General features: G+C 40.9%; 1 protein-coding gene across 1 annotated transcript in view; it reads left to right on the top strand.

The window, feature by feature from the left end:
- Window positions 1–19,583, top strand: part of LOC120554212 (gastrula zinc finger protein XlCGF57.1-like) — a 443,376-nt gene that overhangs the window by 36,382 nt on the left and 387,411 nt on the right. The window lies entirely within an intron of this gene.

Raw genomic sequence — 19,583 nt, 5'->3', positions numbered from 1 at the left:
AGAACCGTTTTCCGTTATCAGTTTTTACAGTTTTTAATGAGCTGTGAAGAACCGCTGAGGTGTTGTAAACTCATTGAATACACTGACTTTAAATAATAGAATAATAAAAAATAACAAAACTGCAGTTAATTTTTGACTTATAGTGAGTAAATCTACTGAAATGGCCACCATCTTGGTGGAGTGTGATGTGTAAGATGAGAAAGCAGAGGTTAAGTCGCGTATGTCATGATTGTTAAAAAAAAAACAGCCCTATCTATACATCTTTGCCAAGTGCAAACCAGTACAGAAGGCATCAATAAATTGTTGGGGAGGGTCATGCCTCTTTTCCCAATCATTTTGGAGGGTCATAGAAAAATGTATTGCTGGCGGAGGGAGGGTCAAGTCTATTTTGACTAAAGATCTCAAAACTTGTTGCCCCTTAAATAAAAACGAAAAGTCCCTTACAAATAATAAGATAGAACAAATGCACAACAAAAAAACGACCTAAACAACGACAGACAAATGCTATATAATTACACACACATCACATCAGGATTAAAAAAATAATAATAAAAATATTAAGTCTATAAAACCCTGTACAATGCAGGTAAGAGTGGTAAAACATTTTAAAGAAATGAAAGACAGTTCAAATGAGGTCCAAGATCAAAAAAAGTCAGGAAAGGCTCTCCGATAAAAGTATGTTTTAAGAAGGGACTTAAAGGCCCTGGACACCCACACAGGTGTTTATAGTTAATGTGGCTGATTGGACCTTTTCCAGGTCTTGTGTGGGTGTGGTTGGACTGAGTGATTGACATCTTCCTGAGTCCACTGTTTATTGGTAGAAAGAATTTGTGACCTAATAAGTTCCCATCAAAGCTGCGGCCCACCTTCAACCTGAAAAGAGTCTAATCAGCCAGAATAACTGAAAGCACCTGTGTGGGTGTCCAGAGGCTTTAAAGGAGAGCGCTGACTCAGCTGACCTGATATCCTCGGGCAGATCGTTCCAGGGACTGCTAACGCTTTGTCCCTGTAGTTTTCAGCCAGGCCCCCGGAACAGACCGACAACCTCTGCCCGAGGATCTCAAGGTGGACGGTACCAGGAGGTCAGAGATATAGCAGGGTGCCAGGCCATGAAGAGCCTTAAAAGTGAGGAGTAAAATCTTAAAATCTGTTCTCTATTCTTCATTTCAGCATCAGTAACTCTGTGATTGACCTCGCAGCCTGTTAAAGAAAGATGTGAACGGGCATCTATCCAAATTACAACGTCACGTCAACGTCTGATTAGATTAGGTCAAGCCTCCTCTTATCAGTTATCCTGGATTTAGGAAATCCTGCCTTGTGAAATAGACCCCAGCTTTTACCATAGAAAAGTCTGCCTTTAAGTGAACTCTTTCAGTCCAGCTGCCTCTAGCTGGAGCTCACTTCTCTTATTTGCATACCTGCAAACTCAGAGGGGCTGAAAAAGGTGACACACATCCATCATCAAACCCAAAAGGAGCCCAAAACGACAGTTGGCTTGTTTATTGCTAAGGCCACAGGGTCAAAATTTAAATGATTTATAAACTTATATATAACATTATATATAACTTATAATAATAACTTCACCAGTAAATTCCTGTTAAACCACAAAAACAACCACTGGTTGGGAAAATGGTATTTTACAACAACTTTGAATGCAGCACAAGGCTGGCGAGGCGAATTTCAGCAACATCGGTGTTGTTTTTCAGACAACGGCAGCTGCAGACTGTTGTTGGACTCCTCTATTGAAATACAGACACACTTTTACACCGTTTAGCTGTCAGCATTTCAACCGTGTTTACTCCAACTGCTAGCTAACGGTAGGCTAACGTTACCTGCTGTTGAGTGTAGTGTTACCGTAACTAGCGTCCCGTGCGGTGATGTTTCTGGTAGATAACGGTCGTTAAGGCACCGGTGCCGTATTAGCACCAGGTCTCGGACACCCCCCCAAATAAAAACTCTTCGGATCTACACGATTCACGTGGATGACATTTTCCCATTCAAAACGGCAATTTTCGCAGAAAAGCGACAAGTTTGCAGGTATGTATTTGATAGCTCCTCGGTGCTGGGTTGACCCAGAAGTTGTTCCTGCCCCGAGGAGCAAGCACGGAGCATCGAGGAAGGCTCACCAAGGAGTGAGGATACACGAGAGCAGCCTTCCCCCTTCGCTAACTCAGCCCATACAGCTGACGAGGAAAGGATTTCTCATTCCTCCCCCCCCCAATTATTTCTTAGTGTCTCTCCCATGCTTCCTTGGTGGGACAGAACTAAGACACGATGAAAGACAGAAAGTGGACGCAGCTTCTGCGTGGCTGTGCTGGTGTCTGTGTGTTTGATTGCAGGAGTGGAGCCAGCTGTGGCGGCAGTCAGGAGTCCAGCTGCACGTCGCCAGCAATCAGCCTCTGATTATCACAGCTGGTTTCTCCTGCAGCTCAGCGTCACGTCGGAGACAAAAACTTTGCCGTCAGTCTTGTTCTTGCAATACTGTTCTGAGAGAGGAATATCCAGACTTATCATTGCTCTTGGGGACTTTATCAGTGCAAACCTCAGCAAAATCTCAGTTATCAGTCAGTATATTACAGCTCATAAAAGGTGAAAGAGAATTGAACCTTTAATATTACAGAAGTCCCCAAGGAGGTGATCCTGGGTTCATATCCCAGCAGCACTTTGTTGTTGCAGAGATTACCTCTGTTTGCATCCCATCAGCATGTGGACCCAATCCCCATGCTACACAGTATGGTCCAAGAAGCAAATGAAAAAGTTAACACAAAGGACTGTTTACCCTGGCATATTAAATGACACAGAAACACTACATTAACACAGATTTAAGATGGTACATAAAAACACATGAAATTAGAGCAATGTAAGCATTGGCTATAGTTTATTCACCAACCATTTCAGTTAACATTCTCAAACTGTAACTGAACATTCTAGAACGTTAAAGTTAGTCTTGAACGGCATCTTTAAGTTCTAGAACTTCAACCTGACATTCTTACACTACAACTTCAAATTCTAGAACAGTAGTAACATTCTAGAACTGCAACTTAAAGGGCCTTTCTCATTTTCCAAATGTGGACCACCTCGACCCTCCTGCTTGTGATACGGAAATCATTCTCAGCGCGCCATGTTGAAGGACGTCCCAATTCCTAAAATGCACATCGCGCAACGAGGATCGAGGAGCCTCTTTGGAGGAGTTAAAATCGAGTATCCTCTGCGGAAGTCTTTTTACCCGTGGCATGACAGAGAGAGAGAGAGAGAGAGATAGATAACAGAGTAACATCTGCGGGCCTGTATTTAGCATAACATTACAGATCGGGCCTAGCCTGATGTCGTCATACTCAGATCCTAGTCAAAATATGAGTCTGATACGGCTACATTGGGCTGTGATTATGGGGCGTGTTTCAACCGAACTAGGAAAGAAAATGCCTCTGCATTCAGTTGGATAGACCTACAACCAATCAGAGCAACAGAGTATGGCGTATGTTGAGCTGATAAAGTAAACTTTTGCCGTATCCCGTAGGAAGGACGGTTCCTCTTTTAAAATTCTCAAGGATACCTCACACAAGGGTCTACCATAAATGGTTCAAATGTTATGAAAGGGGGCGTGGCTTAAGCATAGGGGGCAGGCCAGACTATCACCAATGAAGAAGGAACTGCTGAGTTCAATGACACACAAAACTTTACCTTAAACGGTTCAAATGATATATAAATGAAAGGGGGCGTGGCCTGAGTGAGTGGGCGTGGTTACAGTATAGGGGGCGGCTCATCATCACATGTAGACCACACATTAAAAGTTTCATGTAAATCCGATGATGTTTGTCTTATAAGACTGATTTCCTGTTGCCAGTGGGGGCACTATGACCAAAAGTCAATTTGAGCCCGTCTATGTCCTCAGGCCTGGACTCTTGTTGATTGTGGGAAATTTCAAGCAGATATGACAATATACACTGTAGTTATTCACCTTTTTCAGGGTTAGCGAATTTACCCATGATTCATATCGGTTTTTAACCGGAAGTCGGTTTTCCTTTTCCGGTTCGAAGCCTGTGTACGTTTGATAGCTTGTAGCTTGCTAGCCTGTTCGCTGTAAAAGCCGGTGTTTCACCATGGATGAAGCACAAATGGACAAAAAACGGAGGTGGATACACACCATGGATGTTTTAACAAGTCGTGACGACAAGACCGTAACAGTCCCTCATCCATCCCTTCTGACGGAGTGGCTAGATGACATGAAGCAATGGCCCGATGTTAGCTACATCGACGTCGTTAATTACCTTTTATTTTCCGAAGGTGTTGATGGCGAAGAATTGCGTAATTACTAGTTGAGCCGGATACTCGGCTGAAACGAGTATCCGGTACGGATAAAGCACTTTTGCCGAGTACGAGTATTATACGAGTAATACGAGTCAATATCTGTGCTCGGATTGAATAAAAATCCTCATTGGGTAGTTTACTGTGTCTGCGTTCTGTGATTGGCTAGTCACACAGCGCCCCTCCCCTACACACATACAGATGTATTGTGTTGCTGTGTCCCGCTCCGCTCTGCTCACTCACAGAACACTGAGAAGAGAACAGCTCTCTCTGTCTCTCCCGCAGTCACTCAGGTTCGCGGGTCTTTTCCGTTAACGTTAGGGCTTCTTCAGCTTCAGGTTTGTTTTTTACTTCGGTTTGTAGTTACTTATAAACCAGTAGAGTTCTGGTAAACGTGGGGTTTGTTCAGCCGTGGTGCTTAGAATGCGACTCGCGTTACGTCTCTGCCTGTCGCAGATTTTCTTTTTTTTTTAAACCGTCAGCTGGCTCTAACCAGTTTTTTTTACTTCACGCACGAGTGTCTGACCTATATACTGTCTATGTGTCTGACACTTTCTTTCTGTATTTCTTTAAAAAAATAAAGGAAATAGTGTTATAAAACACACAGTCCCCCCGCCCCTCTCTCTCTCTGTCTCTCTGTTACTCAATCACACACTCACACATACCTGGTGTGGTAATAAAAAAAATAAAAAAGAACCAAAACAAAAAAAAAATCACACTGATCATAAAAAAATGTAAAGTTAAAAAAAGAAAGTTATGTTGAGTAAGAAAACTCTTGTTCATTACATTTTACTTCATAATTGCAACCGCATGTGTTGTATTCACTGTTGCAAAACTTGTTCTGTATATAGGCCTAGTTCATTTGTTATCGTCATCAAAACCATTGTACTGAAGCTCAGTGCTGATGCTGTCATGTAAATAGTTTTCTATTCTGTAATAAATATAACAATTTCTGATAAAAATAAGGTAAAAATAAAAAGTACATAAGCACAGTACTTGACTAAATGTATTTTTACACTTGTAATTTGATATACTTATGTTCATGCTTAATAGTAAGTGGATAAATAACAAAGACAGTATTGATGCCATTATTGCAGGTGCAAAATGCAGTGATTGGTGGAAAGACAGGGCTTGCATGTACAGATGAGCAGCGCAGGTGGAATGCAGGGACATCAAAGAACCTTGAGCCTAAACGTCTGAGTCAGATAAACTTCAAGCACCACAAGGCAGAACAGCAATACAGTAACTGTAGGGCTGTAGCCAGTCAACCACTCCCAAATACACCACATCATGTCTCACACAAAGACTTCAGAGACAGTGTGGACAAAGCCGCCATCCAACCACTTTTTGTCCTGAAGAACAATTTACTTGGGAAGTGTTATAATGCCTCACCATCAGCAGAAAACCCTAGCACTAGTTACAGTGCAGTTGATGACAAGATTCTTCAGCCACATCAGACACACAATTATGAGCTTAGCTGTAACTCATGCAAGGCATTCTACCAGGCATACATTGAAGTTAGTGATGCCCAAGCAGCTCAATTAGAATTAGAAACGAGAGCAAAGTGCCTCTGATTTGTGGCACAATTGTAGAAAAATCAGACTTATAGCAAGTTCTGCCAAAAAGGTTCCCGTCCATGCAACCACAAGCAGTGACAAATTTCTATGTGAGCATATACCCCTCATTTCGTGATAACTATGCGACTAACTATGGTAAAGCAAATGAACGTAGAGCTTGCCAAGAGCTGAAAGAAGAGGGTATGAGCATTACCCACAGGGGCACTGTTGTAAGTGTCCAAGAACCATGGCTCTCTGCCAGTCCTGATGGGGTCATTGACTCATGTGTGCTACTGGAAGTAAAATGTCCAGTGCCAACCCAGCCCTCACTCACTGAACAGCTTACTCAGAAATGCAGTGATGTCAAACTAGTAGATGGAGGGCTGCAGTTGCAGAAAACTGGCAGTAGGGGATATTACATGCAAATACAGCTTACAATGTTTTGCACAGGTCTAAAATCTGCTACACTTTTGATCTGGACACCCAAAGAGCATGTGTCCCTTACACTGCAATATGATGAGGCATTTGTGAGGGAGCAAGTCAAGCGATTGAGAGGTTTTTATTTCTCACGTATGCTACCTCGGCTTGTAGATGAATATGCTGCAGGACGGTTTAAGCTAAATAAAAGATACATTGAGGTAATGGACAAGGTTCAGTGAACATCTACATGTGGCATGACCATAAATGTGTGCCATACATTAAGAGAATCTGAGTGAAAATTGGGATACCTTTAGACTGTGTAAAGCAAACATTCTTACAGTGTTAAGCAAAAACATGCTGCCAGTCTTTGTTTTTATGTAAAGATATGCAATGTGATTCCAACCATATATTTTGCTATAAAAAGAAAAGCATTCACGTCATATTTGAAAAGTTGATAACATGAAATGTTGTAAATAGTTTAATATATACATGATACCAGTTTGTATTATGTAGAAAAATGCATACATATTCACATTCTGTACAACACAACAAATATTCACATACACTCGTTTTATGGCACCATTTCATTTGACGTTCCTGTAAATATGGTATATACATGGATCACATTAAATTATTAAGCTTCGTTAGGCCTATATACAGATCAGTCTCAGGTTGAGACTTGTAGTTCTGAAAGTTGCACAACTTAAAAGGTAATGTTCATGTATGTTTAATGTAGGACTTAGTTTGAGGTTGTTATTGCATTTCAGAAAATGTATTCTTTAAAAACAATGTAATATAGCACTTAAATGCACTTAATATGTTTAGTTTGTGAGCGATATTGTAAGCAATGTAGGCAATAAAAATGTTGCTATTTCCGAAAATTAAACCAAACTAGCTCTTCAATAAAACAAAAGTATTTCTCATCAGATTACTCGATTAATCAATGGAATAATCGGTAGAATTGATTACTAAAATAATCGATACCTGCGGCCCTAAATTCGAATTAGATCCTCCCTCAGATTAACAAGAGCAGCACACACTCTTAGAATCTTGTCAATTTTAGGAGCCATAGTGATCGGAACAACCTGGGACAGTATTTTGTAAATTTTCAAACGTCGAATTGCTCTTTCAACATGAATTCTCACATGTGCGATTCGTCTAGTACTCGTCACCTGTTCCTCAGTTAGCTGTCCACGCTTTTTTGTGAAAGAAGGCATTACCAACTTCACTTTTCTCTCAAACAGCAAGTCTTTTATGGTAAAGCCTCTATCTGCCATGACCTCATCTCCAGGCATTAAGTAGTCCAATATGCCTGAGTCCATAGTGATAAATTTGTCACTGCATCGCCCTCCATATGCTGCAGAAATAAAAATAATTAGTCCACATGGGGCAACAGCTACCAGGTATTTCACAGTGTTATGTGAATAATAATGACTGTATGTTTCTCCTCTGGAATCAAGGTTTTTTGGTTTCTGTAAAAGGCTCTCACTGCAGTCTATAATACATGTTGTACTGGGGAAATTCTTCTTGAAGACTGCAGGCATGGTTGCCCGAATAGTTTCTCTTGGAAGCCATGGAATTAGAGGTCGCAAAACTTCCTCCAGTTTGTCGATCCAATATGACATTATCCTGCTAGCCATGCTCAGTGATACATGAAACTGTCTGCTTAGATCACCTATTACACGGTTTGTTTTTAATTTCATAAGTGTCATGAGAACTTGATCTCGAACAGGCATTGTAAATGAAGTACTGGCATGTCCTTCCAGTGTTGATACAAGAATTTCAAATGTTTCCAGATCTAAACCAGTGTAGAGCAAAGCATCCGCGTTACTTTGAAGCAGAAAGTAGGCAATGTCATCACACTGAGTCATCTTATCCTGCACATCTTTTCTGCTGGCTGCCTTGCAGTAATCATGATCTTGTCGGGCAGGGTCCTCCCACTGTGTGTGGACTGAGTGTAACTGTTGGTGAATGGGAATTGCAGAACTTGAGTTGCTGAGCTGGTCTGAAGCAGTTGAGGACAGGCCCGCTGAGCAGTCTGACCAAAACAAAAGTATTGCCAAAGTTACACAGTAGATAAGTAAACACTAGAAGTACAACATGTCATAATTGACCAGTAAATGTATGTGTTTTATTAATGATCTAAAATTGAAAAGGTAACTAGCAACTAAAGCTCTTAAATAATTGTAGTGATGTACAAGTAGGCTATAATATTTTGCCTTTTGAAATGTAGCTAGTGGAGTAGAAGAAAGTATAGGGTTGAGTCGGGACGAATGAAACACGGGACGAATGAAACAACAATTTTCTCTGAGCTCATAGCTACAACACTGATATGCCAAACTAACGTTACATCAGCATGTACAGTATGAAGTACTTAAGCGAAACCCTAACGTCTGTAACGTTTTCTTTTTAACGTCTGTAACGTTTTCTTTTTAACGTCTGTAACGTTTTCTTTTTAACGTCTGTAATGTTTTCTTTTTAAAATGGCGTTAATCTGAAAAGAGTTTCAGCCGTCCCGGTTCTCCCATATCACGAAATAATAACCAGTATTTATATCTATCTTGCTGCATAAAACATGGAATACCTGTAACGTTACAGTTTAACTTACGAGGTCTGCCTTCGTTGTCTTCATTGCTGCTGCTAACTCTGCAGCTGCTAGCCGTTTCCGACACAGTTAGCCGGACTAGCTTTCTCCTCTTCTTCGGAGGTGGTCGGTCGTAGCCCAGATAAAGCTCCGGATCAGGGTGCAGTTCTGTTGGCTTTTTTTTTAAGAAATGGAAAGAGCAAACATACACTCTCTTTGGAGGGTGCTTTAGTTTCAAAGCTGCAAGCCACGCTGTTTTGCGTTCCTCATTCCTTGGCATGGAGTGCAAAGCATAGGGCGCTGGACACGGACAATTTCTTCGAAGTTGCTGATGTTCGAAGCAAGACGCTTCCGATAAAATCTTCAATTTTCTTGAATTGTTAAGGCAACCAACAACGGCACAAGTTGAACCTGAGCTCATGTTAACAAGACTTAAATACAACTAATTATAATCAATGTAATGCTGCCTTCTCTGTCGATATAATGGTACGCTAGCAACTTAGAGAGTAGAGGTTAGCCGCTGAACCGGAAACACATAACCGGAAAGCGGAAGTAGGTCAGCACCCATTGGTTGCTGGAGAAACAAGTGGATAGCCACTTTGTCTTTCATCGCTAAACACTCAAAATGGCCGCCATGCCGTTTGACAAGTTTTTCTTTTAATAACTTTTCATCTTTAAGGTTTTGAGATGGTACAGACCAAATTTGTCAATTGAGTCAATTTTGTCCGGTAAATGAAAAAAATTGACTCAAGGCCATAGCGCCCCCTAGTGGCAACAGGAAGTAGGCCTAAAAGGCAAGGTGCTATACTTTAACTTTATACTTGATACTTTTACTTTAACTCCTCCTAGAGATTTCATCCGATGGACTTCAAATTTGGTCTGTACCATCTCCTAAAAGATGAAGTTATTTAAAAAAATGTTTCTCATCAAATGGTGTGGGCGTGGTGTGGCACCCATTTTGAGTGTTTAGCGATGAACGAGAAAGTGGCTGTAACTACAGTGTACATTGTCATATCTGCTTGAAATGTCCCACAATCAAGTCCAGGCCTGAGGACATATACAGGCCAAAATTGACTTTTGGTCATAGCGCCCCCCCCTGCTGGCAACAGGAAATCAGCCTTATATGACAAACATCATCCGATTTACATGAAACTTATGTGTTGTCTACACGTGATGCTGAACTGCCCCCTATACTTTGACCACGCCCACTTACTCAGGTCACGCGCCCTTTCATAACATTTGAACCGTTTAAGGTAGAGTCTTGTGTGAGGTGTCATTGAACTCAGCAGAGAGTTCATTCTTCATTGGTGAAGAAGGAACTTATGCGTTAGCCACATCCCTTTTTATAACTAATGACATGTTTGATGTAGAGTCTTGTGCGAGGTATCATTGAACTCAGCAGTTTGTTTGTCATTGGTCATGGTTTGGCCTGCCCCCTATGCTTAAGCCACGTCCCCTTTCATATCATTTGTGTGAGGTATCATTGAACTCAGCAGAGAGTTCCTTATTCATTGGTGATGGTTTGGCCCGCACCCCTATGCTTAAGCTACACCCCCTTTCATAACTGGTGACCCGTTTAAGGTAGAGTCTTGTGTGAGGTATCTTTTAACTCAGCAAGGAGTTCTTTTTCATTGGTGACGATTTGAAGTGTCTGAGTGCCGCGCAAATGCACGGTCACAAGGAGCGTATCAGTATCAGTATCAGTATCCCCGACGCACACAGAGGCACGAGGGCCCGTCCATCGCTGCTTGCAGCTTTAATTAAAGGGGTGAAAGAATGCAAAACCGATTTTACCTTGTCATAGTTGAATAATGACAGGTCGGTGGGTAAATAGGACATACATAGAAGCTCAAAATCCCACGGACACCTCTTTGCTATGAAAATCTCATATTTTCAAACTGCTGCTGAAAACGGGCGAATCTCAACAAAGCTAGAAGCTTACATAAGCATCCCAAGACCTGTACCTTTGTCACGCCCATGGATGTATTAAGAGAACGGTCACGCCCCAACATTTACATAGGCTACACAACTGACCTGAGATCAGGTAGTCTTCTGAATATAGGTTGCGCAGATCTCTGCTATTCCATTACAAAATTCACTTCTGAAACCTTTTTATGCGAGAAATCAACTATATATAGAGGTCAAATATGGGCCGTTTTACGAAAATGGATGTCTAATTGCAAATTTTGTCCGACTGTGTGTCGGAGTTCTGCGGCCGGTGCTGCCTGTGTTGCTGCCTCGCCACCTGGCCTGCCTCCCTTCACAGACTGTGTGAGCTCGATTGAGCTCCGTCATGGCTGGCAGCCCACGGCACTCCATACCCACGCAAAGTCACCGTTTTGTGGGTTAATGGACTACCAAACGCCGCTGCCTGGACAGAGCTCCAGGGCCTGCAACTCCCCTCTTCCTGCTAGCTAAATGGCCGGTGTGTGTGAGTGAGAGCGCGATCAGCGAGCTTGTTACGCCAGCAATCTCTTACCACAGGTTCCAGTTAATCTTATAATGTGTGTAATTATAATGTGTTGAGTTATTTAAACAAACAATCAGTGAAATAAACGCCTCTTGGCCACGAGTCTCATTGATAGAGCCTGCAGCTGGATGGAGCTAGCTATCAATGAGAGCTGGCTAGCCTCCTCTTAGAATTCCTCTGAATTTAAAAAGAAAATTATAAAATTGAAATCAGACACCATTGTTAGCTTTATAAGACCTTGGGGTAGAGGTTATATAAGTGGCGTGAGGAAATTCAAACTGTAAATATACTCTAATTACGCCGAAAATGAAGCTAACTAGCCGCAATTTGTACACATAGGATTGAAGGGAGAGTCGTAGCTAAGGAAACCCCTAGCTAGTGTTCACAAAAATTCATTACATTGGAATCTGACTCCATTGTTAGTTTTGTAAGACCTTGGGATAGCTGTGACGAAATTCAAACTGTAAATATAGCTACTAAAGTTATGCCGAAAGCGTAGCTAGCAGCGATCTTTTCCCCATTGTATTGAACGGGACATACATATATATATATATATACACATACATACATACATACATACATATATATATTAAATTTATTTTATTACAGAGAGTGCATATTAATAAACATTTCTGTCAATATAAAAAAGTCACCCTAAAAGAATGTAAAATTACACATTTACATAACAATATAACATTTAAAATACATTTGTTAAAATGTACTATTAAGCCAAGAAATGTACAATAGACCACAATCAGACAAACATTAGACAAAGACATGAACACATATACACACACAAGTCAAGAAGTCAACAGGGGGCAGCGTGAGCAGGTCAAGGAGTTAATGGTAATGTTGACAGTTCTGATTATCAGTGAGCCATTTCTTTAACTGTATCTTGAATGTACTGTAAGTGTTTACATTTCTGATGGTTATGGGGGTAAGGTTCCACTCTGTAGCAGCTCGAACATAGAAAGAAGTATGGCCAAATACACTTTTCCTAAATGGAATGATACAATCTCCCCTCGCTGCACCTCTGGTTCTGCTGTGATCAGCTGTTCTGATGTTGACAAACTGGTGGAGAGGAGGGGATGATAAACCGTGAATAATTTTATAGACTAGACTATATAGCTAGCTAGCTGCTCCTCCTGACAAAACGCCTGACATTCATAAAAATGCCTTACATTGAAAACGGACACAACGTTAGCTTTGTAAGACCTTGGGGTAGCTGTGATATAAGTGCTGTGACGAAATTCAAACTGTAAATATATTATAGTTATGCCGACAGCCGGCCGAGCTCCGGTAATGCAGTAATCCACAAAGGGTGACTTTGCCCTGGGTATGGAGCCCAGCAGGCTGTCGCTTTCTTGTCAGACTTGCAATTAGCCATCAATTTTCGTAAAAACTGCCCATATTTGAGCTTTATATAGTTGATTTCTCGCATAAAAAAAGTCTCAGAAGTGAATTTAGTAACGAAACATTGCAGTGTCTGGAATCTGAGATTCTGTCGCGTCTCTAATGTATGTGTATGGGGATTCGCTCAACCAATCAGCGCGCAGCTCATCTAAATATTCATGAACATACCATATTTGGAAGAAAAGCTCTTGTTACAAATAGGGCCAAAACACAAGGATTCATAAGGGCCAATAAAATATCAACCAGGCCATTTTCAGCCCAACCAATGTTACATACCCCAATAGGAGACCATAAGGAACAGTGTGAAATACCCTAAATAATCATTCTATCACCCCTTTAAAGTTCCATTGGTCTCATCAACTAAAACACCCAGAAATGTATCTTCATAGGCTCCTTCAATTATTTAATTATCAATTACTATTTATAGATCTTGTATTTATAGTACAATATCTAAATATCATTAATTTAGTTCCAAATAACATCTTGGTTTTGCGCTATACCCCTCAGACATCAATCCCCCCCGATAAAAAAAATCATACTGCTGCACAGCTGCTTCATACTGAGAGTCCTCCAGCCTTAAGTACAGGGGGCGGAGCCAACCACTAACGATCAAAAACAGGATCACCTGAGTAGATCAAACAGGGAGAAGCAAAACAAGGGGGGACCTTGTAACACTCACGTGTTGGGTTCTCATGTGTGCCTGTACATGTCCACTCTGTGTCTCTTTAAACTTCCCCTCTCTCTAAAAGGTTTCTTACAGACTGAGCAGCTAAATGGTTTCTCTCCTGTGTGGATTCTCATGTGTGCCTGTAAACCTCCATTCCCTTTAAAAGCTTTCTTACAGACTGAGCAGCTAAATGGTTTCTCTCCTGTATCTAGATTTATACTGGTGACAAATCTTTTCCCACAATCATCAGTAGTACATCCTGAATCACTAACAGGGAATCTGCCATTATTCAGAGAGTTTAAACCTGACTGAGGTTCTCTGGTATCTTTCCAATCAGCACTGTCATCAGTCTCAGGTTCAGAAGAGTCTCCAGTCTCATCATCAGTATCTGGTTGTAAATATTTATCTGGATCCGAGTTCATGGCTGGTTCTGGTCCTCCACAGTCCTCTCCATCAGCTTCGGTTTTTATCTCTTCAGTTTGTCTTTGATAAAGCTGTGTGAACTGAGGTTTCTCTTCATCATCTTCACTGGGACCAGAGTGAATGTGAACTTGGTGATATCAGCCTCCTCCAGCCCTCGAAGCTGCTCTTCATCCTGACTGATCCGGAGTTCCTCCTGTTCTTCTTTAATGTGGGGGGGCTTTGTGTCCTCCTGGTCCAGACTGGAGCTCCACTCCTGCTGATGTTCTTCACCAACAATCACTTTCTGGACATCTGTAGGTAGAGCTGAAACAAGGAGTAGAGTTATAATCAGTAAACGTAATACAACTTTCTTCTGCCACATGGCATCGTTTTGTCATTGATTACATGCCGATTTGCAACACAGTAATAGAACAGAGACCTTATTTATTCATATTGATTGATTTCAATATTGATCGATCCAACAGCAAAGATTCTTTGGTACCTTAAAATAATGTTTCCAAAATCGTTTCAGTGGTTCATCAACTCATAACAGGGTGAACATAATACATAAGAATAATGGTCACGGTAATGGACAATTCCGCTTACAACCTGTAGGGGGACCGAAGAGGAAAAGTGCTTTGGTATTGCTTTAAGGTTAGCCTACTATAAAAGGTGCTGGTTGACATGTACCTAATGCTACTGCTAGGTCTATAACGTTAGCTTATTCTTGGTGGGTAACATAACATTACGACATCAATCAACACGCTCAGTTATTTTTAGTATGATTGTTTTGACCACAGTTCACAACTCTGGGCTAACCCACAAATTCATCAGTAACGTTAACTGTATAGATAGACGACTAATCTAATAGTAATTTAGCCAGCTAGCACACCCCTGTCTGTCTGCCTCACTCTCCTGGCGCTGCAAGGCTTCAGTCGGGATGAGAGCTGAGAACAGCCCCCGGGGACACTTCCACAGTCAGCCCCCAGTCAGCTAGCATGAGTTATTTTATGGTGAATGAAAGGCTTCCGACAAAGTAGGTCATCGAATCGTGGTGCAGAAATTCTGTAGTATTCAAAGTGCTCCTCTTCGTCCATTAGGGTTGGGTAGTGAACCCGGTACTTTTACCGGTACCGGCCGAATCACGTCGGTACTACCGAGTATTGGTTCACGTAAAGTCAAACGGTGCCAAATTTTGGTACCGTAGAGTATGCGCAAGCTTATCTGTCCTCTCTGCAGGTTGACAGAGAGCAGAGGTGCAGACGGAGCAAACTACGTCAGTTTTGTTGAAGTCACAGTGAGTCACGGCGATGCCGGTAAAGTGGTTTCAAGTGTGATTACAGTTTTTCAAAACCTCACGGAGACACCTTTCACCATGATATGATATTAATGGCGATCCGAAAGCGGTCGCGGTGCTGTTGACATTACACTTCCTCTGACACGAGCAGGCACAACGGTGGTTTCTGTGCCCTGGGGACTGACTGAGGTCTGAGGTTGAAAGGCAACTTTACTTCTACAGTACCTTTCAGCAACAAGGCAATTCAAAAAGTGTTTTACATGAAACATTAAAGAGCAATTAAAAACGGTCATGATGGAAATAAAACAGGCTAAAATAGAATAATATACAAATACAAGAATTAAAGTAGAATAATTATTCAATTTAATAGGTTGTAGTTACGGGTTTGGGAGGAGAGAGGGAGGGGTTGTATTTTTGTTTGTGTTTAATTTCTGTCAGTGTAAAATATTCTAAATAAATAACCTAATGTTCTAAGCAAATAGGTTTGGAATTATTTTTACAACTGAAACATTTTCTTTTGTAATTCCAGAGGGAAAGTACCGAAAAAAGTTCCGTTGGGTACCGGAACCGAATTCCAGGTACCGGTATCGGTAGTGGTATTTGTTCAGATGTGAAAGGTACCCAACCCTAACAAAAACGTGCAAGCAGGCTCACATTCAACCACGTTGTTTTATCGGGATAAAGCAATAAGCAGAAGGAAACTCCGCTAGCTGCTAGGCTAATTTTAAGTGCAATGGTACTGCGGCGTTAATGTTTCCACCTCAGCTGAGAACAGAGAAATGTCTATGCCTTACCTATCATGTATTATATTTAATGTTACCTGTAGAAACACAGTGGTATGAAAAAGTTTAGGCGCCCCTCTGAGGCTGCATAATAATTTACTCTGTCGTCACAGAAAATGATCACAGTGGCATGCCATTCATTTTCTAATAAAAGCTGAGTACTGGGGTATTTTCCAGATATTTTTTAGTGTAGCCATATTAAGTTGTATGAAATTAAATCAGATGTGACAAATAGGCTATGCAAAAATGTGGGCACCCTTGTAATTTTGTTGATTTGAATACCTGTAACTACTTAGCACTGATTAATTGGAACACACAATTGGTTTGGTGAGCTAGCGCGCTAAGGGAACTACCACACAAATAGACACTGCCAAGCCTCCTATTCACCAACACCAGATCGATCACACACAAAAAGGGATGAGCTACGAATACACACGGAACTGCTGCGCGATGATTACAGAAGCCTGGCTGAACACATTGATCACAGACAGCAGCTAGCAACTAACAGGGCGAGCTAGCTACCTGCAGGATAGAGACAGGATAAGTGAATTTAAACAATGTCTGAGTTGAAAAACACATTGTTGTCACTTAAGGGCCCTGTTCATGCCGCACAGACATTTTAATTGCATTTCGTGTCTGTTAAGAGGCACAAAGAAAGCTCTAAAACTTGCCCCGACAACTGACATTTTGGCTCAGTGGAAGCTCGTACATGTAGCTGCAGCTACTCCGTGTTGCCTGCACCGATTTGGGTCAGGTTTTTTTCAATCAAAATTACACGCATATTCATAGCAATCAAGATTAACGTAAAAATTGGCCGGAATTCTCCTTTAAGCCTTGAACTTCATGGACAGGTGCATCCAATCATGAGAAAAGGTCTTTAAGGTGGCCAATTGCAAGTTGTTCTCTTTGACTCTCCTCTGAAAAGTGGCAACATGGGGGCCTCAAAACAACTCGCAAATGACCTGAAAATAAAGATTTTTTAACATCACGGTTAAGGGGAAGGCTACAAAAAGCTATCGCAGAGATGTAAGCTGGCAGTGTCCACTATCTTGCTGCAGATGGCGTCACTGTGCATCGTTCAACAATTCAGCGCACTTTGCACAAGGAGAAGCTGTACGGGAGAGTGATGCGGAAGAAGCCTTTTGTGCACACACGCCACAAACAGAGTCGCTTGAGGTATGCAAACGCACCTTTGGACAAGCCAGCTTCATTTTGGAATAAGGTGCTGTGGACTGATGAAACAAAGATTGAGTTATTTGGTCATAACAAGGGGCATTATGCATGGCGGCAAAAGAAGACAGCGTTCCGAGAAAAAAACTTGCTACCCACAGTCAAATTTGGTGGAGGTTCCATCATGCTGTGGGACTGTGTGGCCAGTGCCGGTACTGGGAATCTTGTCAAAGTTGAGGGTAATGGATTCCACTCAATACCAGCAGATTCTTGAGAATAATGTTGAAGAATCAGTCACAAAGTTACGCCGGGGCTGGATATTTCAACAAGACAACGACCCAAAGCACTGCTCAAAATCTACTTGGGCATTTATGCAGAGGAACAAGTGCTATGTTCTGGAATGGCCATCCCAGTCCCCAGACCTGAATAGCATTGAAAATCTGTGGGATGATTTGTAAGGAGGAATGGTCCAAAATACCTTCATCCAGAATCCAGACACTCATTAGAGGCTACAGGAAGCGTCCAAATTCTGTTATTTTTGCAAAAGGAGGCTCTACTAAATATTGATGTGATTTTTCTGTTGGGGTGCCCAAATGTATGCACCTGTCTCATTTGGTTTTGAGGCATATTGCACATTTTCTGTTAAGCCAATAAACCTAATTTCACTACTGAAATATTACTGTGTCCATCAGTTATCGACTGTAATTCATAATAATGGGAGACAAAATAGAAATTAGGGATGGGCATTCGATTACATTTTCTTCGTCGATCGTCGGGAGAATTAACGATTGACTATCGATTAATCAATATTTTTTATATTAAAATTCATTATTTATTGAACTTTTTATAAATTCAAAATGCAATGAAAATACAAAAATACAATATAGTGTTTTTCCTCAATGAGATCTTAATTACAAGAAGAACAACTTGTGGCAGTTAAACTGGAGGTTATAGATATAGGCGCTGCGGTGCGGTGCTCTGAAGCAGCAGAACCTGCAGCTGCGAGCCGCCATTCTTAAACAGAGACCCTCGTTTGTTCCAAAATAATAAATAAAAAGAATTATGTTAAATAATAACTTAACCAAAAAAATAATACTTAGCTCTGACAGGTTTTGTCAAAATGTAACTCAAAACTAATATATATATATATATATATATATATATATATATATATATATATATATATATATATATACACATATACATACATATATACATACATACACACTTTTCTTTTTTAAACTTATTTAACTGTAATAAAGTTCAAAGACAATGTTTAAAAAGTGCAATTTCTGTTTATGTTTTGGCCTGTGTGTTGTTATCAACTGCCCAGTTTGACAGCCAGGCCGGGTTGCCAGATATACCTGTAAAAACCCAGCACGCTACCGCTGGAACGTTAGTACAGCCATGAGAGCAGCAAACAAACGAACAGGATCAACAGAGAGATATTCTGCCCGACCTAAAAAAAACAAAAACACGGCATGTTTCTAACAGTTGCGTGACCAGAGACCTAACAAACCCTGGGTAAATAATGGAGATGTATTTGAAAGATGGAGACAGCTTGAGTTGCAGAGTTGGCTAATTTCCTCCTTAACAGGTTAGCACTAGCTTCAGGCTAATTTATCACAGCCACTAGGGATGGGCATTTTTTGTAATTTCAACATTTGTGTACTCACATTGAATTATATAGCTTGAGTACCCGAGTTGGTTACTCGCAAAAACAATTAAGACACTGGTCCTGGCTAACACCGCCGTGCTAACCCTGCTAACTGCTAACTAGCTGTCAGTATTACATATTGGACCTTGGAAGAGGTCATTCATATTAAATTCATGCATCACCTAATTTCATCACCACATACAGGCCTGGCCTCCAGGAAAGAATGGTTTGTTTAATCTCTCTAATCTTGTGTTGTTCATGCTATATAATGATTTATTGTTTGTCTTTGCTGAATAATACAGAAGACAAAGAGATTAATAAATAATGGCATATTAAATCGCAATATTGGTGGAAGAAATCACAATTTGATTTTCCAAAATCGTTCAGCCCTAGTCACGTAGACCTACTGTATTATTGCCTCTGCCTCTTTTTGTAAACACTGAAATGCCAATCATATCTAATGTGATGAAACTTCCATGGAAAGGGGAGTAGGCCTACTGCACTGTGATTCCTGACTGCACTTGAAAAAAAAAAATTATTAAATGAAAATTATATGAAAAAATAATTCCATCGTTAATAATTCTTTACACAGAACTTTATCATATTAAATATTACTTATGATGACAGACCGTTGCTATGCATAGCGTTGCGTCGCCATGGACGAAGTGTGGTTAATTTATCAGCTGTGGCAAAAAGTGGAGCACCTCCTGTCTTCCAAATCAGGAATTGACAACATATCTTACTTATTAATGTCCTTTTCCAGTTATGACTGACTTTCAAACTAGATAACAATAAAATGTACATGGCATTACCAGAGCCAGCTCATACAACAATGAATCTCCCAACAGGGTAAGGGTGGG

This window comes from Perca fluviatilis, chromosome 24 (assembly GCF_010015445.1).
Source record: "Perca fluviatilis chromosome 24, GENO_Pfluv_1.0, whole genome shotgun sequence".
Lineage (NCBI taxonomy): Eukaryota > Metazoa > Chordata > Actinopteri > Perciformes > Percidae > Perca > Perca fluviatilis.
The sequence above is the reverse complement of the archived record's forward strand: the minus strand, read 5'-3'. Positions and strand labels throughout refer to the sequence as shown.